Source organism: Macrotis lagotis, chromosome X (assembly GCF_037893015.1).
Source record: "Macrotis lagotis isolate mMagLag1 chromosome X, bilby.v1.9.chrom.fasta, whole genome shotgun sequence".
Lineage (NCBI taxonomy): Eukaryota > Metazoa > Chordata > Mammalia > Peramelemorphia > Peramelidae > Macrotis > Macrotis lagotis.
Window position 1 is genome coordinate 156,853,777 of NC_133666.1, and position 25,087 is coordinate 156,878,863.

General features: G+C 35.1%; 1 protein-coding gene across 4 annotated transcripts in view; it reads right to left on the reverse strand.

The window, feature by feature from the left end:
- Nucleotides 1-25,087, reverse strand: part of LOC141498341 (zinc finger protein 474-like) — a 99,043-nt gene that overhangs the window by 15,914 nt on the left and 58,042 nt on the right. The window lies entirely within an intron of this gene.

Here is a 25,087-nt window from a genome sequence, read left to right on the forward strand (position 1 = left end):
AGACAAAAAAATCATTGTTCCAAAAGGATTTAGAGGGTGTTTTCAATCATGTCAATGACTAATTTAGGTTAAAGCACACTATTTTTGACAAGAACCATATTTGCTTGAAAAACTAAATAGTAGTGATGTCTTTTAAGTAAGTACACTTGAGCAAATATTTGTTAATGCAGAACAAAAATCCACTTTGTAAGAGGGCATGGATTGACCGTGGTTGTACATTTTTTTAATAAATATATTTTCCCCAATTACATGCTAAGACAATCATTAACATTCAATTTTTTAAAAATTTTAGGTGTCACATTTTCTCTTCATTTTCTGACCATCCCCCTCCATAAGATGGTAAGTGATTTGGTGTAGTTTCTACATGAGCAATAATGTAAAACATATTTCCATGTTAGTCATGTTGCAAAAGAAGAAACAGACCAAAAGGGAAAAAAATCATAAAAAGTGTGTTTTCATCTGTATTAAGACTCTATCAGTTCTTGCTCTGGAAGTGGATGGCATTTTTCATTATGAGTCTTTTGGAATTGTCTTGGATTATTGTATTAGTCACTCACAATTGATCATTATACAATATTGTTGTTACTATGTGTGCTGTTCCTCTGGTTCCGTTCAGTTCATTTGCCTTAGTTTAGGTAAATTTTTTCAGGGTTTTTTCCCCTGAAATTAGCCTGCTCATCATTTCTTATAGCACAATAATATTCCATTACATTCATATATCACAACTTGTTTAGCCATTCTCCAGTTGATGGGAATCTCCTCCATTTCCAACTCTTTGCGACTACAAAAAAGAGTTACTATAAATATTTTTGAGCAAATAGGTCTTTTTTTCTTTTTTCTCTATCTTTTGGGAATATAGTCCCAGTAATGGTATTGCTGAATCAAAAATCTATTTGATTGCCCTATGGCAATTCCAAATTGCCCTCCAGAATAGTTGGATCAGTTCACAACTCCACCAACAATGCATTAGTATCCCAAATTTTCTACATCTCTCTTAATATTTATCATTTTGCTTTTCTGTCATATTAGACAATCTTATAACTGTGAATTTAATGTGCATTTCTCTAAATAATAATGGTTTAAAGCATTTTTTATATGACTTTGATTCCTTTATCTGAAAATTACCTATTTATATCCTTTGACCATTTATCAACTAGACAATGATATATATCATAAATTTGACTCAGTTCTCTTTCTTCTAATCTTGGTTGCATTGGTTTCATTTGCACAACACATTCTTAATGTTATACAATTAAAATTATTCATTTTATATTTCATAATGTTCTTTATTTCTTTTTTGATCTTAAATTTTTGCCTTCTCCATACATCTGACAGATAAACTATTCCTTGCTTTCCTAATTTGCTTATGTTATGACCCATTGTGACTTCACAAATTCAAAAGAGTTAATTGTCTAATTGAGAAGAAAGAGCATGAATAGAGCCATGTTATAGAGCCTCTGGTATTATATGATAGTGATTGAAGCAGGGAGCTTTCTCTCTGTTCTTCATGGATGGAGACTTCATGGAAACATTTTTCATGTTTTACAATTCTCCACTGGCTGGCACTGTGCACTGTGAGTTGCACTTTGCTTTTTTTTTCTTTTATTTTTTTAGGTTTTTTGCAAGGCAAATGGGGTTAATTGGTTTGCCCAAGGCCACACAGCTAGGTCATTATTAAGTGTCTAAGACCGGATTTGAACTCAAGTACTCCTGACTCCAGGGCTGGTGCTTTATCCACTGTGCCACCTAGCCACCCCGCACTTTGTTTTTCAGACTCATATCTTAATCTCTGTCAGGTTCTCTGCCCGGTCCCCATATTTCCTCCATACTTCAAGAAGGAACATAGGCAAGTTTGAATTGGGAATAAGCCAGAATTTATTCAGTTCCAGTAGTTAAAAACTGTTCTCTAGAGTATCCTCCGCAATCCTTCATTCCATCTTTTCCCCCTCAGTGCAAGGGAAAGAATTGTTATAGACTTTGGGTAAGAGCTTAATTATCTCACTGCATGATATTTATACAACCAGTCATTCACAATAATGACATATTTAGATCTTTAATAACCATTTACTTGACAAAAAGTACCACCATAGATACTAATTTGTGAAATCAATCAGTAAATAAAATATATTACAATATTCACATAAACTTGGACTATATTTTCCCACCAATGCACTCAAAAATGATGATTAAAGAATGGGGTCATATAGGAATCCACAAGGAAGCATATGAAGGAGAAAATCCCATACGCTCAGAAAATCTCATAGTTTTAGACTGTAGACTTTGATGTTATTGGTCCATTTAACAACATCTTCACTTGGGGCAGCTAGATTGAGAAGAGGATAGAGCCCTGGCCCTGGAGACATGAGGACCTCAGTTCAAATTTGTGCTCAGGCACTTAATAATTACCTAGCTGTGTGACTTTGGGCAAGTTACTTATCCCCATTGCCTTTCAAAAACCAAAAAAACCCCACATCTTTACTAAAGAAAACTATGCCTTTGCTCATGATTTGACTATTGGTCTTGATCTCTTTTCAGTTTACTAACTCTTCTAATTCATACTCACCCTTAAAAGATGCATACAAGCATCACTTCTTGGTGTAAATTTAACTAGAACAGTAGGAAAGAGATTGGAAGAATTGGGTAGTGTTCATGGTTAGTCAATAGATTACTAATGTTATGTAATCAGACCAGATGACAATAGTGGGTTTTTCAGCACTGGCAAAATAAGAACTAACATAGCTTGTGTTTTTGGTGTGGACTCACTAGTCATTCAATTCAAGCAAGGATAGTCACAGGATCAAAATAGGAGGAAAGTGTAGGTAAAACAAAGAAGAGTACTAATGATTAGAGGTCTTCCTGAATCCTCATTTGCCAAGGATGGGACTGATGGGTACATTTGGACAAATGTTGTAATATAGGAGGTCTAAGTCACCTGGCTCAATGATGCAGGGAGAAATACTCTTGCCTCAATGGAAGACATGAGTAATGCTCCTCCTTAAGATTAAACTCAGAAGAATAGGTTCAAGACCCTTTGATGTCATAATGGCAATGAATTCAGAAAATTATTTTTATCTTTTTAGGACCTTAGAATTAAAACTTTGAGTAATCAGTCCAAAGTACTCAATCCTTTAGGGGGAACTCCATGGCTATGTAAGGATTTTCCTGAAAATTTGTCCCAGTGAAAGATCCAGAACTTCATTTTGATCATTCTTGAATAGGTGGAGATCCATAGGAGAAACTTTCAAATTCATTTTGATATAGGGATCCAGAAGAAATTTGTCTGGATCTCCAAGGAAATTGTACAGAGACAAATAGAGAAGTGTGGGTATGCATTGTGTAGGAAGGACATGTAGAAATAATATACAATTGTTATGCTGAGGTAATCATGCAAGAGTTGTTGCCTAGAACAGCGTGGTGAGAGGGTGACTTGCAATCAATGGCAGTTCTCTAATCTTTACGGGGATGAGCTCTTATGTCCAGGAAACTTTGAAGTGATTAGTCTTGCCCTTTGAGAAGGGAAGTTTGCATTTCTTTTGTTTTTATTTTTTCCTATGGTCTATTAGAATCTGATAAAATGATAATTGTTTGGTTGACCCTGGCCTTTTACCTAAAATGGAGACTCTAGGAGGAACCATCTGACTAAAGGGAGAGGCTAATGGGGTGACGTGTAGATGATTCTGCTATGAGATATATGTTACCTAAAAGCACTATACTATACCAACAAATGCAATTAAAACCATAGAACTTCTCAAAAATTTCATCAGACATGATAAAAAATTGGAACCTAAAAAACTGGCAGCACAGTTTTATGCATTTTACATGGTTAAGAAATACAAAAATACTACAATAAATAGTATTAAATACATAAAGACTACAGTAAATACTGGTTATAACATCCTCCTTCTAGTACTATACCTGAGCTCTAGTTCCCACAGAGCCTGGGTTGGCAAAATCTTCTACAAATTTGGAGAGAGTTCATGATGGAAGGAAGGATATGTGTGTGTGTGTGTGTGTGTGTGTGTGTGTGTGTGTGTGTGTGTGTGTGTGTGTGTGTTTGGATCAGCCTTCCTCTACCCATAAGAACTGGATTGCCAGAAGATTTATAGTAAATATGGCTTTGAAAACACCCAAAGTTCATTTGTAGAAGTGGTCATCAGGAAGGTCACAACTTGTGAACAATTGTGAAGTGTTACAGTTTTCTTCATTCTCACTAATTTTCAAGAAATTAATTGAGTATAAGCAAACATAAATAAATTCAAAATTTGCATTATGCTCAATTGTTTCCTAATGTAGCAATTGTACTGGAATAAATTCACATTTTCAAAATAAGAATTTTAGCAGAACTGACTGTACTTTCAATATGAGAAATAATTGGGGGTGAAGTGAACTTACAGGGTGAAGGGTTTCTATTTCATGGTTTTAAAAAAGCATCCTATGGAGATGCAGCCTGGGAAGGAATGAAGACATGATTGACCTGGATCTCTTTCTTGGAATGGAAGTTCACAGAGTTAGTTTCATGGTCTGTGGGTTTAGAGATTAAGACTATGTGCGGAAAAAAGACTTTGATCAAAAAGACTTCAATCAATTTAGATGTCCTTAAAAGTTCCTGGATTTACTGAAGAGATGTAATACAGAAAGTGTGCTTGGATAGAAGAAAAATTCAACATGCTCTGTGATTTTCTAAAAGATAGAAGTCTGGAACTCAGGAGACTTAAGAGGAGCCCCAGCCACGGCTCTAAGAAGGAATTATTTTGGGGATTTGGGGCAAGGAAAATATCCCTTGCTATGGTCTAGGCCTCCATCTCCTCCCATGCCTCCAAACTTGACTTTGGCTGGGGGAGGATCTTGGGAGTTTCAAACAGACCAGAGAATTTTGGAATTTAGAGTTTCTATTGAGGTCTTGAATAATGGATGTGTCTCCATCCAGATAAGAAGACAAACTGTATGAAATAAGAAGATTCAAGACTCTCTAAGGAATCCTGAGGAAAAATCTTGCATACTCCAGCAAAAGGAATTCTTGGATTAAATCTTTGCCATATGTGCTCTAAGTTGGGGCCTACTTACCCCTGGATTCATTAAGTACTGATAAGAGAGTGTGTCACAGACTTTTGGGGGTGTATTTTACATTAATTGAACCAATTATATTCTCATAGTAAATATCTATTTCTAAAAGCTATATAGATCTGACAGGCTAAATGATGTCATCTGATCATCAGGGAGAAGGGTACACTGATGGATGATTATGAGGAAGATAATACACAAAAAGAAAACTTATCTGGTCCTAAGGATCAAGAGGCATGACCAAAGAAATGGACAGCATTAGAGTGGATAGTGTTGAATATCACATCTCTAGGAAAATGGCATGTTTTAGTTAGTACTAGGAGATGGCAGGATTATCAGAGAAAGAGTCTTCAGTTAAAGAGCATTTTGCTAACCATAAAGTGCAGGAGAGTATGAGAGTAACCAGACAGGTAGTGGGTAGAGAAGAATAAGGTCTAAAGATGGATATAACTAGATTTGATATGGCATCACTGTCTTATATTAGTAAACTTGCTACAAAAACATCTGAACAAGAAGCCTAAAAGTAGAGAGTCAAGGTTTTATGAATCAAGATAAAACTTTGGGGAATGTTGAATTCAGTATGATAAGAAAATGTTTCATAAATTAATTCCTAGAGGTTAATAACAGATTAAATTTTATTCTCTTTCAGAAGGAGAAATTTGATGAAAAAGTTCCCAGAGATAAAGAATAAAGTTTTATTTTTAGTCAGACAAGGTAATATGTAATTCAACATCAAGAATAAATACATACATTTGTCTTTGAGATCATTTATACTTGTGGTTTCTTTGCAGGCAGGCAAAGAACACAATATAATTAAAGGCTGTCTGGGAAATTTGATGTAACTTGGATAATTCTGATAAAAAAATACTAGATAATACAAACAAAAATATAGAGTTAGGGAAAGGGAGAAGAACTTCATCTACATTATCCAGTAAATTCCTATTCTGTCAAGCTAACCTCTCCTGGAATTCCAAATTCCAGGTGATACTTGGGATAGAGACTTTTACAATAGACATGTGAAGGCTGCCCCTGAATCAATTTAAAATGCAATTGGAAAATTTTTTCAAAATAAATACAAATATACAATCAAACAGCTAACATCACCTTTTAAAATTAAGTCACTGTATTACCTCCAAAGATCTTTACATTAGTGATCACTGATTCTATTTAAGACTGACACTACTACTCTACAAAATTTGGATCCAGAGGTAAATGACAATTTGTTAATCTCTGCTCATCTAAGCAGAATCAACACAGGTTTCTGACTACTTGACATTCTCCACGTCAGGGCATGCCAAGTCAAATGGAGAGCAAAAGTTAATAGCCATATAAAGCAAGCAAAAAAGAATCTTTTTGAAGGGGAAAATCCCTATTTATGCCAATACATGGACCAAAATGGAAAACTGATCCATTCTCCACTTTCCTTTCTCTCTGTAGTCACATCATGGACCTTTCAAAAGATCAATTTGAAGAAATTAAAATGTCTAGTGATAAGAATTGTGAAAACAGGAAGTGGTAAAAGGAAAAGAATTGTTAAACTAAAGTGACTACGCCCTAAAGAAAAATAGAGAATATTAAAAGTTTTTATTTTTGTAAAATTTATTTTTTGTAATAATAATTTTGTCATTTTTACATGCATTTTACTTGCAAGCTTAATGGGATACCAATAGGTTGGTTAGAAATGAAGAAATAGGGGTAGCTAGGTGGTGCAGTGGCTAGAGCACCAGTCCTGGAGTCAGGAATACCTGAGTTCAAATCCGGCCTCAGACACTTAAATAATTACCTAGTTGTGTGGCCTTGGGCAAGCCACTTAACCCCATTTATTGCCTTGCAAAAACTAAAAGAAACGAAGAAGTAACTTTCTTTTGGGAGAATAATTATTTCTATTAAATTTCTTTATGAAAAGATCCAAATCTAGTATTTACTTCAACATACAAGGAAATAAATGATGTGTTCACAGATAATGACATTTATGCCAAATCGTTAAAGATTTCTTTCTTAGGAGATGTTAAAAGGAGAATAAACAGACACAAAACCCAGCAAACTTATATAGAAAAATAAAAGCAAATGTGAAAGGAAATTAATACCCTTAAAGGCTAATGTGGACAATGTTATATTTCCCAAAGCTAGAATCATGCATTATACTAGTTGAACTGGAGCTGAACTTGGAACCTGTTCCATACTTTTGAATTCTGAACATCCTCACTCCTAAACCTTGCTCAAGGGAGAACTATCTGCAATTCGGTCCCAATTGCTGTATAGAACTCAACCCCTCCAGTCTGGACTAAGATAAGAACACCTTGTATTTCTCATTAATTTTACAACTGTCAGAAACTTAGTCATTTTCAACTTGGGGCTATTGTGACTTTATCAGTTGCCAAGATTTGAGTCTCTAGCACATGGGCATGTATGAACAGGGAGCAAAGTAAGGGGGAGGGCTTGTAGCTCTAGCCAGAAGCCACATAAAGCCTTTTCCTCTTAATGTGCAGTCTCCTGATTCTTTGGGATATGCCATTGCAGACTGGGCCAAGGGAAATGAAAGTTTGGGGTATGGGGGAAGTTGATAAGAACAAGAGAATCAGGTCTTTACTGTGCTTTGGCTGTAGCTTGCCAAGGAATAGAAAGTACAGTCCAAGGAATGCAGAGGGGAAGTCTCTAAATTTGGCTAATATAAAGTTACCGCAGAAAAAAGGATTAGCTCGAAAATGTCAAATTTTTATATTATATTTAAGAAGCTCTATGACAGAAATGAGATTGCCTGAAAATATCATTATTCTAGAATTTATTTAAGCTTGATTTTCTGGATCACTGGTGTGAATCAAATCAACGGATGAAATATGATAGTTTTACACATAAATCTATTATTACTGCTCATGATTTTTCTTCTTTTCTGTCAACTACTGGGCAAGTTCTAATTAATTAGAATATGAAAAGAGGGAACTGAAAACTCTAGAGAGAGTGAATGTATGTATGTGTGAATATGTGTATACAATACATGCATATACACATATGTGTACATATGTGAATATACTTCTATAAACTTGACCCACTTGCTTTTTGTGTTTTTAATTCTTATATTATCTAAACATTTTTCTTGCTGTTACTTATCCTGCTTTAGTCTAAGAAATGCTAGAATCCATTCTCTTATGTAAGGACTCTGCAATATATAGTAAAAGGGACATTCAGCAATGTTTTGGTGAATGCAGCAGATGACAAATTAGTTTGTACTGAATTAGCCAGTTTGTTAACTCCACATTGTTTTGGGTTTTATGAACTTAGCCACCATCCAGTAATAATAATTATGACTGCATAGCTTTTTAAAAATTTTGCAAAACACTGGAATCATTTGAGCTACAAAATGACCCTGGTAAATAGTTGTCATTGTTATCTTAATTTGTAAACAGATGAGGCAATTGAAGATGAAAAAAATATTGAATTATCTGCTACTGGTCACATGGCTAATGTCTCAGGTCTCCCTGACTACATATCTAGTACTCTATCCACTTTACCACACTGAGTTCTAGTAATTACTATGGAAACAAACCATTGCCTAAATGGGCCCTAGGGAACAGCATTCTTATTTTACCATTAAGCCTCAGGAGTTGCTTTTAAGACTTTTTTTTTTTAGGTTTTTACAAGGCAATGGGGTTAAGTGGCTTGCTCAAGGCCATATAGTTGATGACATTTCTTAAGGATATTTTTTTTATCATTCTTAGATTCTTTGGTTCCTTACCACCCAAGAAATGGTACAGTTATTTCTCTTAATTCCAAGACATTGTTCCCTGAAAATAGCATATAACTCTTCTAGAGGAGTTTTTAATTTTCCCATACTACAAAGAATTATATGCTTGATGATGGGAGAGGTATTTAACAAATTAAAGGGAAATTTTTAAAAACTACTTAGAGCTTATAAAACTCATGCCTCTAAAAGAATTATAGAAACCAAATCTGCATCACATTTTTGTCTCATCTGTACTTGTGTACATCACTTCTGAGCCTAAGCTATTAGATGGTGAGCCAGGATTATGAACGATCAAGTCCCAGAATGGAATTGCCCTTACTTGCTTGTCCCAAACATAATTTCCTTGGGTGGGACACATATGGGGAATAGATGACAGCATTATACTCAAGCAGTGGCTACATGAGGACTAAATGAAGCAACCACAACAAGGAGGAGAGGGGAAAAGCACATCTTCAGACAATGAGTTACAGCTGTGGTCTATTGCAAAGGAGTAATGGGAGACCAGTCTGGGATAGAGTTCTCAGTCATACTGTGATGTCAGGGTTCGCTTCAGGAAGATTTTGAGGGTAGAAAGAAATGAACAAAAAGTAAGAGAATGGTAAATAGCATCTGGAACCAAGGATCCAAGAAAGCGCCTTCATGTGTGAATGTTTAGTGAGGAGACTGAATCCTGTATCAACCTTCTCAGACATACCCACACAGCCAAGTAGCAGACACTTTTAGCAAAGAGTTTAACTTTTAAAACTCCCAAATATGAAAGATGCTGATGCTATTTTGCTTATACATGTGTAAATGTATAAATGTATACACTCATGGTCAATCTTATGCATAGATAAAGTAGATTTTCTATCTATTGTAATTTCAGGATTGCTTACAAAGCTCTATCAGCTCTGAAATACCATATGTGTGTGTGTGCATGTGTGTTGCATATATGAATATAATTTAAATTTTTTTGAAGATGCCCCATGCCTGGAATACTCTCCTGTTTCAGTTTGGATTACTGGCTTCCTTTAAATCACAACTAAAATCTTATTTTCTACGAGAATTTTTTTCCAACTCCTCTTAATTCAATGCATTTCTACTATTAATTATGCTCTATCCTGTCTATAACTTGCTTTGTACATATTTGTTTACATGCTATCTCTCCCAATAGATTGTGAGTTCCTGCAAGGCATGGACCATGTTTTTCTTTTTTTTTTTATCATCCCATTGCCTAGCAATCTCTGGCACATAGGAGTCGCTCAATAGATGTTGATTTATCTATTAATTAAGGCCCATATAATTTTTAAGAAATCTTTATTTAGGGGTGGCTAGGTGGCGCAGTGGATAAAGTACCAGCCCTGGATTCAGGAGTACCTGGGTTCAAATCTGGTCCCAGACACTTAATAATTACCTAGTTGTGTGGCCTTGGGCAAGCCACTTAACCCCATTTGCCTTGCAAAAAAAAAAGAAATCTTTAGACTTTTTCTTAACATCCTCTCTCTTCTCTAATTGAAAATTTCCACATTTTTTCAGTTAGAAGACAAAGTAAAAAATTCATTTTAACTAGTAGCAGAATGGGGACTTCTTTTTTGCTTGCAATAGTATAATGGGGATGAGATAAGTTCATTTTTCCCTTGCAAGATATAAGCGACACTTTGGCATTGAGGGAATAAAATGTCTTAGAAAAAAATCTCATTGAAGGGCACTAGAGAAATGGATCATGACCATGACAGATTTTGACAGAAGGAAGACATGTTAAAAGGGTCAGGACCTGATAAAGATAGGGCAGGACAAAGGAGGTGAGTAGGCCCTCTCTAAGGGAAGTTGGTCAGTAAGAGGTCTATATACGGCAGCTTTAAAGCAAGGGGTACAGAACTGGAGTGAGTGATTGAAGGAATATGGAGTGGAGTGGAGCAAGGAAAACAGAAAGACAAAGTCATAACTAGAAATATTTGTACTTCACACAAGTTTAGTAAAAGTGAGGATGGATACGGTATGGGAAGCCTATACACCAAAAAATTCAACTTGCACCCTGATGGTGGTTGGGAGGAGGGGAATGTGAAACCTAAAAGACAGGCATTATGGGTGATGAACTGCTGGAAGTAGATTTCTGGGGAAAAGAACACCTATTATTGGCTGACAGAGGCTCTACAGGTAGGAGAGGTATATACCCCTACACTCCTAACTAGATGCTGGCACCTTGGATCACATTCCCAGTCACCTTTTTTAGTTATCTCAGTCAATACTGAAGAAAAGCATCATATATGTGTTATGCTTTTGACTCTAGAATTGTTTGTAAGTAGTAATTATATAACTATGCATTTATGAGTGTTAAATCTATGACTACTTCAAGTGACTATTGAGGGTATTAATAACAATACTTTGTTGTTCAGTCATTTCAACCATGTCTGTCTCTTTATGACCCCATTGGGGTTTCTTAGCAAAGATACTGGAGTGGTTCATCATTTCCTTCTCCACCTCATTTTACAGATAAGGAAACTGAGACAAAGAGAGGATTAAGTGACTTTCTCAAGGTCACACAATTAGTAAGTGTGAGAGACTAGATTTGAATTCAGATCTTCTGGACACTCACTCTCTGGCACTCTGCCAACCTAGTTACCCCAAGTATCAGTGCTATTTGATTTTTTAAAAAAAATAATTTATTTATTCTTTTCCAGTTTGGATTTTTATTTTTTAAAAAAATCTCTAATTTATTATTTATTTTTAGCATTCTTTTTTTTAAGGTTTTTGCAAGGCAATGGGGTTAAGTGACTTGCCCAAGGCCTAACAGCTAAGTAATTAATAAGTGTCTAAGGCCGCATTTGAACTCAGGTCCTCCTGACGCCAGGGCCGGTGCTCTATCCACTGCGCCACCTAGCCATCCCACATTCATTTTTTTTAAATTTGAGTTTTGAATTCTCTTCTTTCCATACATGCCCCACCCATTGTTAAATTAACAATTATACATATGAAAACATGTTGCAATAAAAAGTAAGAAAAATAAAGAGAAAATATTATGCTTCAGTCTTCATTTAGACTCTTATCAGTTTGTCCTCTAGGAGTGGACAGACTTTTTCATCTTAAAGCCTTAGGAATTGTCTTAATCATTTTTATTGATTAGAAACTAAGTCATTCACAGATGATCAGCATACAATATTACTGTTACTGTGTACACTATTCTCCTGCTTCTGCTCACTTAGTTCATAAAAGTTTTTCCAGGTGTTTCTAAAACTGTACTGCTTGTCATTTCTTAAAAGCAGAAGAATAGTCCATCACAATCATATGTCACTACTTATTCAGTCATTCTCCAATTGATTGGTATCCCCCCCAATTCAAAATTCTTTGCTGCTATAAATATTTTTGTTCATATGTGTCTTAATTTTGGGGAGGGAGAATCTTTTGGGGATAAAGCCTTAGTAGTGGCATTCATTAGTCAAGGGGTATGCAGAGTTTGATTTACCTTTAGCCAAATTCCAAATTGCTCTCTAGAATGGGTAGATCAACTCAAAATTCCACTGAAAGTACAGTAGTGCATTTTTTCCACATCCCCTCCAACATTTATCATTTTCCTTTTCTGTTTGGAAAGGGTGAAATGGTACCTCAGAGTACTTTTAATTTGCATTTCTCTAATGAAGTGATTTACAGCATTTTAAAATATAAATTTTTGAATTTTTCTGGAAAACTGCCTGTTCATATCTTCTGGTCATTTTCTATTATTTGAAAAATTAGACCTTTATCTATGAAACTTGTAATAAATTCCCCCTCCCCCACAATTTCCTGCTTTTCTTCTACTTTTGGCTATATTAGTTTTGTTTGTGCAACCCCTTTTTAATTTAAGGCAATTAAAAGTATTCATTTTACTTCCCATAATTCTCTTTTATTTCATCATAAAATTTTCATTTATCCCTTGATGACAGGTAAAATTCTCTATGATCCCCAAATTTGCGGATATCACTCTTTATATCTAAATTATATAACAATTTTGATATTGTCTTGGTATGTCATATGAATATTGGTTTATAATTCCTATTTTCCAAATCCAAAATTTATATCTTTAGGTATCTTAAGCATTAGAATATACTGTCACTTACTATTATGTAGCTAACTATTCCACAAATTTTCCACTCTATATCTTAAACAAAACCAGATTTTATTTTTGATGACTACATTTTTAATACATTTTGAGATCAGGTATTGCTAGGACACACATTTTCACTTTTATTTTCATTGAAATTCTTGATATTCTTGACCTTTACTTCTTTTTTACATGTATTTTGTATTCATTTTTTATATTTTTATGATATTGTTATATGGTTTTCTCTCTTTCTTTAATCAATTTAAAAAATAAATGGCTTACTCTTTTCACTGCTTTCTTAAAAATTAAAACAGCTCAGTTTTATTTAAAAGTTCAATGATTTCTTTTGCTTTCAATTTTATTTCTATTTTCAGGATTTCCAAGTTGATTTTTAATTGCAAAATTTTAATTTGTTCTTTTTCTGGATTTTAAAAAAATGCCTACATAATTCATTTATCTACTCTTTCTCTATTTTATTGGCATAAGCCTTTAGCAATGTGAATTTTCCTCTAAGTGCTGCTTGGCTGCATTACATAAATTTTGTTATGTTTCATTGGTATGTATTATTGTTATACTCATTAATGAAGTTATTGTTTTTATGATTTGTTCTTTGACCCACTTATTCACTAGGATCAGATGATTTAATTTCCAATTAATTTTTAATTTATGTTTCCATGGTCCTTTATTGAATGTAATCTTAATTGCATCAAGTTATGAAATAAATGCATTTAATATTTCTGCTTTTCTACATTGGTTTGTGAAGATTTTATGCCCTAATAAGTGGCCAATTTTTGTGAAAGTGCTGAGAAAAAGGTATACACCTTTCTATTTCCATGGATTCTATCATATCTAACCTTTCTAAAATTCTATTCATCTCCTTAATTTCTTTCTCATTTACTTTATGGTTTGATATATATTTCTGAGTGGAAAAACTGAGGTCTTAAGTATAGTTGTAACTTTTCATTAAGAATTTTTATATCATTTATTTCATTTGAGTTCAGTATTGATATTGCTTCATTTTCTATCGTCTCATTTAGTAAAATGTAGCATCTTTGGTTTTTTCTTTTAAGTCTATATTTGTTTTTGATTTGTCTGAGATTGATTGCTCCCCTTGCCTTTTTTTTAAATCTCAGCTGAAGCATAATAGATTCTGCTCCAGCCCCTTACTTTTACTCAGTGTTTTTCTCTCTGCTTCATGTGTATTTTTTGTAAACAACATATTGTAGGTTTCTTTTTTTCTAAGCATTCTTTTATCTTGTTTCAATCCATGAACATTCAGTTACCATTACTATTTCCCTGCATCCTGTTTTCTTTTTACTCTTTTTTTTTACCCTGTCCTTTCTCAAAAGTCTGTTTTTGCTTCTGAACTCTGACTTCCCTTCTATCAGGTTCCCATCTTTCTCTTAGCCCCTTTTTTCTCTTTAGTACATATATGTGTGTGTGTGTGTGTGTGTGTGTGTGTATACACGTACATTTTTATTTTTCCAATTATATATTATGAAAGTTCTTTTAACATTCATCAACATGCATATTTTTAATTTGCACAATTTTCTTCCACTCCCCTCCCCTCCCCTCAGCAACAGTCTAGTGAACATTGTACATGTACATTTGTGTTTAATATGTTTACGTATTAGTCATTTTCTGTATGAAGAATTAGGACAAAGGGAAAAGAAAGAAAACCATGAGATAGGAAGGAAAAACATAATAGAAAGTTTTTGTTTGTTTTGTTTTGTTTTCTTTGTCTTTTTATCTTTATATGGCATTGTCTGTAACAGGTCTCCCAGAATTGATCTAGCTTTCTGAACTATTAAGAGGAGTTGCATACATCAAAGCTGATCAATTTCCAGTATTGTTGCTAATGTGTACAATATTCTCTTGGTCCTGTTCCCTTCACTCAGCATCAGTTCTTGTAATTCTTTCCATGTACTTTCCAGTACTCCATAACATTCATATATCAAAAATTATTCAGTCATTCCCCAATTGATAGGCATTCCCTCAATGTCCAATTCTTTGCCACTGTAAATAGAACTACCATGAATATTTTGAAACATGTGACTTTTTCCATTTTTTTATGATTTCTTCTGGATATAGGCCTAGTATTGGCATTGCTGGGTCATGGAGTATGATCAGTTTTATTGCCATTTGGGCATAGTTTTGAGCCAATTCTGATGAGAGTAATATTTAAGTATTCTTCTTTACATACCCTTTTAATTTTTACTCTCCTTTCTTCCAGTGCATCCCTTTTTTCCACCCCTTTTTATGAGATCATACTATCATAACCAACTCACATCTGTTCCCTCTGTATCTACTTTTAACTGCTCTAATAATGATAAAATTCTTAGTAGCTACAAGTATCATCTTCCCATATATGAAAATTTTTATTCTTTTATGTTTTCTCTTTCATGTTTACCTTTCTCTCAAGTCTTCTCTTTGGATGTTAAAATTTTCTATTCATATCTTTTCATCAAGAATATTTGAAAATTCTTCATTTCATTTCTCCCTCTGAGGGATTTTGTTGGACAGGTATCTTGGCTGTTAGCGTAGATTCTTTGCCTTCTGGAATATCATATTCCAAGTCCTTCATTCCTTAAATGTGAAAGTTGCTAAATATTTCGTGATCCTGACTGTGTTCCACAACATTTAAATAGTTACTTTCTGGTTGCTGACAATATTTTCTCCTTGTCTTGGAAGTTCTGGAATTTGGTTATAATATTCACCAGAGTTTTCATTCTGGGAACTCCCAGGAGCTAATTGGTGAGTTCTTACAATGTCTATTTTAACTCCCAGTTCTAAGATATCAGGCAATTTTCTTTGATAATTTCTTGAAATATAAAGTATTAATTTTATCACAGCTTTTAGGAAGTTAGTTCAATAATTCTTAAATTATCTCTCCTGAATCTATTTTACAGATCAGTCACATTTTCTTTTTTATCTTTTCATTCTTTTGACTTTATTGTTTCTTGATACTCATGGAGTTATTAGTTTTTACTTACCCAAATCTTATTTTCAAGGAATTATTTTCTCAAAGAATTTTTGTATCTTTTCCCCATTGAGCTAATTCTGCTTTTTAAGGAGTACTTCAATTGATTTTTATGCCTTTCACTATTTATCCAATTCTAATTTTTAAAATTATTTTCTTGTTAGCTTTTATGATTTTTTCCAAGTTGGCTAATTTTACTTTTAAATGAGTTTCTTTCCTTTTCTAGATGGATAATTTTGCTTTTTTGATGAGTTATATTCTTTTTCCAGTTGGTCATTTTTACTTTTAAATGACTTGATTTCTTCAGTCAGTTTTTCATAATTCTCCAACATGGCTCTCATTTCTTTTTTCCATTTTTTTCTTCCTCTCTTCTTTGACTTTTAAAATCTTTTAAAGCTCTTGAATCCAATTCCTATGAGACTTCCCCTGTAGGTAATGTCACTGTTTTCTTCTTAGATGGCATTTTTATCATTTCTATCTAAATAGTAGCTTTCTATGGTTAACATTTTGCTTTTTTTGCTCATTTTGATAGTTGAACATTACTCCTGGGATACAGAGCATTGTCCTGAGCTTTTTGTGCTGGAGTCAGAATCTGGTCCCTGGCTTATTGTTTTCCAAGGTTTGCCTAAGTGGAAGTCTGTTTCCTTCTTTGTGTCCAGGCTTTGCTTATGCAGTCCTTTGTTTCCTACCCTGTCCTGTCTGTTGTCCCAGTGTTCTCAGGGCTCAGACTTTGTCTCAGATTAGTACCTTCCCCATTGGTCTGCTATCTAACTGAACCAAGACTTGGGTATCTATCTAGAAGAAAAAAACTTTCCCATTCTCCCACCCAATTGGGCTCTACTTCCCTTTTTCCTTTGAAGAGATAGACCTCCTCTAAAGATCCTTCAAGATGTCTAGAGTTGAGAACTTGGTTTGTCCTTTTTTGGTGGAATCTGTGGCTTTATTTTCCATAAAGAGGCTTCACCTAAGGTATAGAAAAAAAGCTCTAGGAGCATGCTATCTTCATACGACCATTTTGCTTCTGCCCTGGAAGGGCCTTATTTGGCCCTGAAAACCCTTTTTGAGCTTTTTCTAGGAATTCTTGCTGGACTTGTGCTCAATTCACATTTTTTCTGAAGCTTTGCTAGTAGTTATTTTGCCATCATAGTTTTCTGAGTTTGTGTCTTAATCTTTCCCATCACCACAGCAGCTTTTTTGGTCAGGTTTTTCTGTTGTTGCTGTTGTTTGTTCATTTTCCAGTCTATTTGACTTTTAATTTTATGTTAAAGTTTCTCCTGGTGTGTATTCCATACTTCAGGTTTTTCATGCTACTGTTTTCAGAGGTGGTTCTGGTGTCTCTAAGTTTTTGATGCTTCCAAAGTGATATAATCCAAGGAAAGGTATGTGGTAATTTCTCTCCTGGCCTGTACTCTATTCTTTATTCAGGAAGGGACCTTGCTCCCCTACATCTCCAAGTACTATTGCTCTTCTTGACACTGTGACTGTGACCAGGTCCCCTATTTCTCTGTAGTCATAAATGCTAGTATTCCTTTGTCCCTGGAACTGTGATTTGGATTCCATCTCTTCTATGCCTAGAAGCACTAATATTCCTTTTTACTTTGGAATGCAGATAAGGATCCCTATTTCCTTGTGAGGGGCCATAAGCATTCTTCTCTGACCTCAACCTGATTAGGGTCCTGTAGCTATAAATACTTGTGTGGTTCTTTACCCTAGAACTATTCTTTGCAATTACATATAGGCAATTTCAACAGGGTCCTGCACTCAGTGTTCAGAAAGGGTCCCCTGTATTCTGTTTCTGACTATTGCTTAACCCCTCACTGTCTCTGGGCTAAAAGATCCTGAAGTTGTGGTGGCTGCTGTTCTTCCACTTCTTCTGCCTCTGTTCCCTCTGTTGCTGGCATGAGCTGCATTCCAGGCCAACCACCATCTGTTGTCACAGATCTATCTTGCCAACCACCTGCATCTAAGAGCCATCTCCAGCCATTTTGGTCTATATCTTGCCACTGGATGTAGATGTCTTTGGAGGTGTAAGTGAGACTGGTGATTTTTCACAGGCTTCCTTCACTTAAACCCAATTCTATTATAAGCTGTGGAATCACTTTCATGATGTCATAGTCCTCTTTGAGAATGAAGGACAAACCAACAACAGTCAATCTCCTAAATTGTCTTGGACTGGAAATATGTCTTACTCTGGACTTTTGTTAGTTCTACCATTTCAGGATTCAATTTGAGGGGCTATTTTTAAGCTGAGGAGAATACTAGTTGAATTGCTGCCAGTATTCTGCCATCCTTGGTCTATCCTGATTAATTTTTAATGGGCTTCAATGAACCATTCAGTAGGTTTGGCATATATCTTTTTGGCTTGCATGAGATTGACATTTTCTGACCAGGACAAGGTAAAATGAAGAAGGTTGGAGAATTTGAACTGGGGTTGTGGAATTGAAAAGTTAAAGGGGAGTAGAGAGGAGAGGACTTATCATCAAGTAGAGTAGTGCCTTACTTGGACTGAACTACGTCTTCAAGTGAAATCTTTAGAATCCTCTAAAACCTAGGGTCATTTCCTTCTCTTTCTACCACCACTTCAAAATACCTATATGGTTTCTGCTGCAACCATCTGCTATTCACATATTCCTCCCAAAGTTGAGGGAAGAAAATTAGAGCATAAGTGTGCATATGAATTATCATTAGTGGCATGACTTGTTAAGTATCAGGAAATAGCAATATGTTGCATATGGATCAGACCATGACAAAATTATGATGTGGGTTATGTTTGTCTTTCATGTCCTGCTATTTACCTTTTTGGTCTCTTCAAGTTTCCTCAGATAAAAGGGTCTCTTATTCCACTGGGACTGACTTGACAAAAAGCAAGACTTCTTTGCTCCTAAGTGTCCTATGCTTTGAAATTCCTCTTTTCAACTCTATCATCTACTTGTCCAATGTCCCATTTTGAGGTCAGTGGACTAATCTGATTAACTTCATCATGAAATTGATATTATGCAGCATAGCATAGTGGATAGAGAGATGGCCTTAGAATAAGGAAGATCTTAGGTATTTTCAAATTTCTACCCCTAACACATATTTGTTGTGTGACCCATTGCAATCCTTTTGATTTTTCTGTGCCTCAGAGAGCTCTCTACCATTATAATTTACAAAGAAATTGCTGGTATAATTTGGTTTAAAGTTCTGCACTGGGAGTTTCCTAATCACTTTTAGAAGAGATAGAAAAGTATTATGAAGAAAACACTAGGCCTGAAGTCAGGAAAAATCTAAGCTTGAATCGCAGCTCTGTTACTTAATACTAAATACTTAATACTAATGCTACTAATACTAGTATAAGTTTAATAGTTTAAGTGAGTGGTCTCATCTACCCCTCTATTATTCAAATTCCTCACTTGTATGATGATGATAATAATATTTATAGTATCTTTCCTTAAAGATTAATGCAGATTAAATGAGAGAAAGCTTGTAAAATTGCTATTAAAGTCAGCTATTATTAGTCTACTAGGAGTATTTGCATTTTAACAAGAATTACATAGTTAAAATATATTTATTATTTAACAAATACTTATCAAGCATCTACTAAGAGATAATATTTATAAAATACCATCATGCCCTGAACATAGTATTTAATATACATATATATATATATATATATATATATATATATATATATATTTCCTTCCCTCTACTATGAGCACTTTGTTAGGTTCAGTTCACAATAAAAAAATGACATTTTCCTTTAAAGAGCTTATATTTTAATAAGGAGAGAAAGTTCATATAAGTGGAGCCCCAAATGCTATCTAATCTCTAGTCTCTTCCTATAAGAATTCCTCTAGAATACCTTACACTTCTCTCTAGGGTTTTCAGGGAAGAATCTTCCTCATCAAATCCACTTTTTCATTCTCTTTTCTCCTCCCTTTCTAGAGACTGGAGAGGAAGTGCCCAGCCTCAACGTCTATCAGGCGACTAGACAGCATGTCCAGGTGAAATTTCCAACCAATGGAAATTAAATGACAGATTCATACTCAGGAGAACATGGACATTCCTTAATTCTGCTTTATTTCTGCCTTTGAGAGATCTTTAAAGAAGTTATGGGATAAAAGGACTTATAAAACATGCACTAAAGTGATCTCTGACCAACAAACCAAAAGCTAATAGTCCTAACTTACATATTTTAGGGTAATAACTTTTTAAATAGAGTTAATGCTGTATTTTAACTATATCAAGTAAAATATTATTTTATAAAAATAAAAATGATGACATAATATATTCATTATACCTTTGCTTCAATTTTGTTACTATGACTATGTGGTCTATATTTCTTTAAAAATTATTATCAAAAGTACTTTATCTTTAACTCAGATATTCTTTATGTGTATAAATCATTCTTATGAATATTTTATTGAGATAAGAAAGTAGGCTTTTTGGTTTTAACTAATATCATCTTGGCCATATCTCTTCAGTAACAATATCATCTATGATTTTTTTCAAATGATGTACTGTTTTTTGGGGGGGGCAGAGCCAAGATGGAGGCAGGAGAAGAGTCTCTCCTAGGTGCTCTCTCCAAAACATTTCAAAAATCTTAAAATTATGAGTCAATTCTCCAGCCCAGGATAACCTGGGAAATAGTGGAAAAATTCTGTTCCTTGGGATTAACAGGGCAGTCCACCAGAGTGAAGGAACTTCAGCCTCCTAGGAACAGCCCCAGGGTGCCAGGGAGTCATGGCTCCTGGCGGCAGAAGCAGTTTCCTGGCCTGCACCCCAGGGAGCATCAAGCACAACTTGGAAAATCAGCAGGGAGACCTCTGCCAGAACGAGCACAAAGCCCAGGTCCTCAATGTGGTCATGGCACTCAGTGCAGCCACAGAAGCCCATATCCAGGAAATGGAAGCAGGCCTGTGGAGTCACCCAGCAGGAGCCTCCAGACAGCTGTGTCTTGAGGGATAAGTCCACCCAAGGTATGGGAGTGGAGGGAGAATTCTGAGGAAAAACATGGAAAATAAGTCAGCAGCTTAGTCAAGGAGATACAAAAAATGCTGAAGAAAACATGTTAAAAACCAGCTTAGGTCAAATGGATAAAACAGTTCAAAAAAGTTATTGAGGAGAAGAATGCTTTAAAAAGGACAACTGGTCAGATGGAAAAGGAGAAAAGAAAGATCTCTGAGGAAAATAAATCCTTCAAATGTAGAATGGAGCTAAAGGAAGATGAATACTTTCTGAGAAATGAAGACACAATACTTCAGCACCAAAAGAATGAAAAATTAGAAGAAAATGTGAAATATTTCATTGAAAAAACAACTGATCTGGAAAACAGATTCAGGAAAGATAATTTAAAAATTATTGAGATATCTGAAAGTCATGATCAGGAAAAGAGCCTTGTCCTCATTTTTAAAGAATGCCTACAGGAAAATTGCCCTGATATCCTAGAAGCAGAGGGTAAAATAGAAATTGAAAGAATCCACCGATCTCCCCTAGAAAGAGATCCCCCCCCAAAAAAAAACAACTCCCAGGAATATTATAGCCAAGTTCAAGAACTCCCAAGTCAAAGAAAAAAATATTACAAGTAGCCAGAGGGACACAATTCAAATATTGTGGAGCTGCAGTCAGGATCACACAGGACTTAGCAGAAACTACATTAAGGGCTCGTAGGACTTGGAATATAATATTCCGGAAAGCAAAAAGAGCTTGGAATGCACCTGAGAATCAACTACCCAGCAAAACTGAACATCCTCTTCCAGGGAAAAAGATGGACTTTCAATGAACCATGGGAATTTCAAATGTTCCTGTTGAAATGACCAGAGCTGAACAGAAAGTTTGACTTTGAAGTACAAGACTCAGGTGAAGCATAGAGTGGAGGAGAAGGAAAAATTATGAGGGACTTAATGATGATGAACTGTATGTATTCCTGCATGGAAAAATGATGCTGATAATACTCATATGAACCTTCTCATTTAATAGAGCAGGTAGAAGGAGCTTTTATAGATGAAACACAGGAGAGAGCTGAATTTGAAGATATAATATAGTGTAAAAATGGAGTCAATGGCTAAAAGGGAAATGTACTGGGAGTAAAAGAGAGGTGGAATAGGCTAAGATATTTCATATAAAAGATTTTTTTTTGCAATGAGATTTTGCAGTGATATGGAATGGGGAAGGTGAAGGGGAATGAGGGAACCTTTATTCTCATCAGAAATGGCTCAGAGAAGAAACAGCATACACACTCAATAGGGTATAGACATCTAGAAAAAAAAGGAGAGAAGGGGGATGGGGAAGATGGGGGATGTGGGTGATAGAGGAGAGTGTAGATCACAGGAGAGAATAGTCAGATATAACACATTTTTTTTTCTTTTTTGCAAGGTACTGGGATGGGGTGGACTGTTTGGAACCATGGGGCCAGGTGGTTGCTGGGTCACTGGAGTGATATGTGGGCCAGTGCTCTGTCTGCTGTGCCACTCAGCTACCCTACTACATATTTTAGAAGAGGGACAGAGTGAAAAGAGAGAGAAAATATAATGGATGGTGGTGGGGGAGAATGGATGGAGGGAATTATAATTAGCAACAGCAACTGTGGAAAAATATGGAAGTAACTTCTGTGGTGGACTTATGATAAAGAATGTGATCCACCCAATTCTGAGCTGATGGTTTCATAACACAGACTGAAACACATTTTTCTCTTTCTTTAACTTTATTTCACATGAAGTTTTATATTTTTGTGGGGGGGGGAATATGTTCCCTCTTAAACAAGAATATTTTAGTAATGTGTAAATAAAAAAATAAAGAAAAAAGTGGAACTCAAAATTTTACAGAAAAATGAATGCTAAAACTATATAATGAAAAAATAGATCTTATTAAAGTAAAAAAAGAATAACTAACAAGCTATAAAATAACATTTTAAAAATTAAAAATTAAATTAAAATATCTGAAATTAACATAAATTACTTTAAAATTAAAAGAAACTTATGTTTTCCATTTTCAACTTTCTAGAAAACCAATCTCTCAATGTTTTCAAGATTACATTACTTCCAGCATGAAATTTCTTCTTTGTATATTTAATCTCTTCACAATTTAGTCTGCTTCAGTGCATTCCTAGTGCCTTAGCAGCAAATCAGAGACTGAGGACAAATGTGATAGTTCTATCATTCTAACTGATGCAGAAAATTGTCTATAAAAATGCTCGTATCCGTTTTAAGAAATATTTGCTATCCCCTTTTGTTTCACTCATAGATGTGATTGGTAGTGATAATACGTATATTGCATCATTTTCCTGAAGAATTTTTTTGTTCTTTTGTATGTTAATAGTGTTTGTCATATTTCAACAGTCTTATCTTTAACATTTTGCCAATGAGTTCTAAGCCATTATTGCTCTTGGTTTTCCTGTATCCCATTGGTCTGTTTCTCCCAGCTCCTCAGCTGAGAATTTTGCCTCATATTTTACTGAAGAAACTGAAACCATTCATGAAGAGTTCTTCTCTGCCCTTTCTCATCTCATATCACTCAGATGCCTTCTGCCATTATTCCTATTTTACCCATTTGACATGGAGAAGTGGCCCTTCTCCTTGCCACGGTAAATGTCTCTATCTTTATGATCCCATTCATCTCCAAAAGATTGTTCCATTCATCATCCCTACTCTCTCATTCACCTTCAACTTCTCCCTATGTACTTACTGTTTCTTTATGTGGCATAAACATGTACATGTATCCCTATCCTAAAAAAAAATCTCCACATGATCCTTCCATCCCTATTAACTATCAGCCTATATCTCCACTTTCTTTTGTAAGCTAAACTGATTGAGAAGGCTGTCTACAATAGTGCCACCATTTCCTCCCTTACTCTCTTTTAAAATTCTATAATTTGCCTTCTAAATAATCATTTAACCAAAACTTATCTCTTCATCACCAAATCCAATTTATTTCTCATTTCTCATCCTTCTTGACTTTTCTGTAATCTTTGCCACTGCTGATTCCCCTCTTCTCATTGATACTCTTGTTTTCTAGGTTTCTGTGTCACTGTTATTTCATTCTACTTATCTGATTCTTCCTTCTCATTCATCTCTTCTGAATTTTCATTTAGGATATTCCTGATAATGATTGGGTTTCCCACAGGTCTCAGAACTGGGCCTCTTCCTTTCTCCATCTTGACAATTTCACTAGGTGATTTAATGAATCCCCATGGATTCAATTATGTCTGTAGTTATGATTCTCTAATCATTCTCCAGCCCCACACTCTTGACTGACCTCCGGTCTCATATCTCCATCTGTTTATTGGACATTTTGAACTGGATGACTTGATCATATCTTAAGCTCAATATGTCCAAAATTATCTTTCCTCTCCTTCCTTCTATACTACCCTATTACTGTCAAGGGCATCACCATGCTCCCAGTCATTCAAGTTTGCAGTCTCTGCTTTTTGTTATCTCTTATCTCCCATAGATGATCTACTTCTAAGTCCTGTCAATATTAACTTTGAAATATCACTCAAATATATCCCCTTCTTTCTTTTGATAATACCACCACCTTAGTATATGCCTTTATCTTCTCTCTCCTGGATTATTAGCATGACTGTTGGCTGGTCAACCTGCCACAGTTCAATCATTCTCCCTGCTCCAGTTTTTTCCACCATTCAGCCATGGTGGAAGTACAAATCTGACTCAGTAAACTCCAGTGACTCCCTACCATCTCCAGGATCAAATAAGACATTCTCTTTTTAGTGTTTAAAGTCTTTTATAGATTACCCCTCCTCCACCCCTACTCTTCTCCATTCTTCTTCCATTTTACATCCCACCCCTCTACCATATACACTTCAAACTTCAATAATGGCTTTCTTGTTATTCTACAAACAAGACATTACATCTCCCAATTCCAGACATTTTTATTGGCCTGTCCCTGATGGTTAGAATGCTCTCCCTCTTCATTTGTGCCTCTTGGCTTCCCTGTTTTCCTAAAAATTGCATCTTTTATAGTAAGGCTTGCCAATCCTTTTTAATTCTAATGCCTTCCTTCTGTTTATTATTTCCTTTTTATGGTGTATGGATTGTTTGTACATAGTTTTATATTGTCTCCCCTACTGGATTGTGAGCTCTTTGAGGTCAGGGACTATCTTTTATGTTTCTTTATGTAGTTTATCATAATGCCCAACAGAGAGCAGGAACATAATAAATATTTATTGACTGACCACTTAACAATGCAATTGAATCATAATGGTATAAAGATGGCTCTGGATTCTTGAAAGTTATGCCAGAAGGAAGTACAA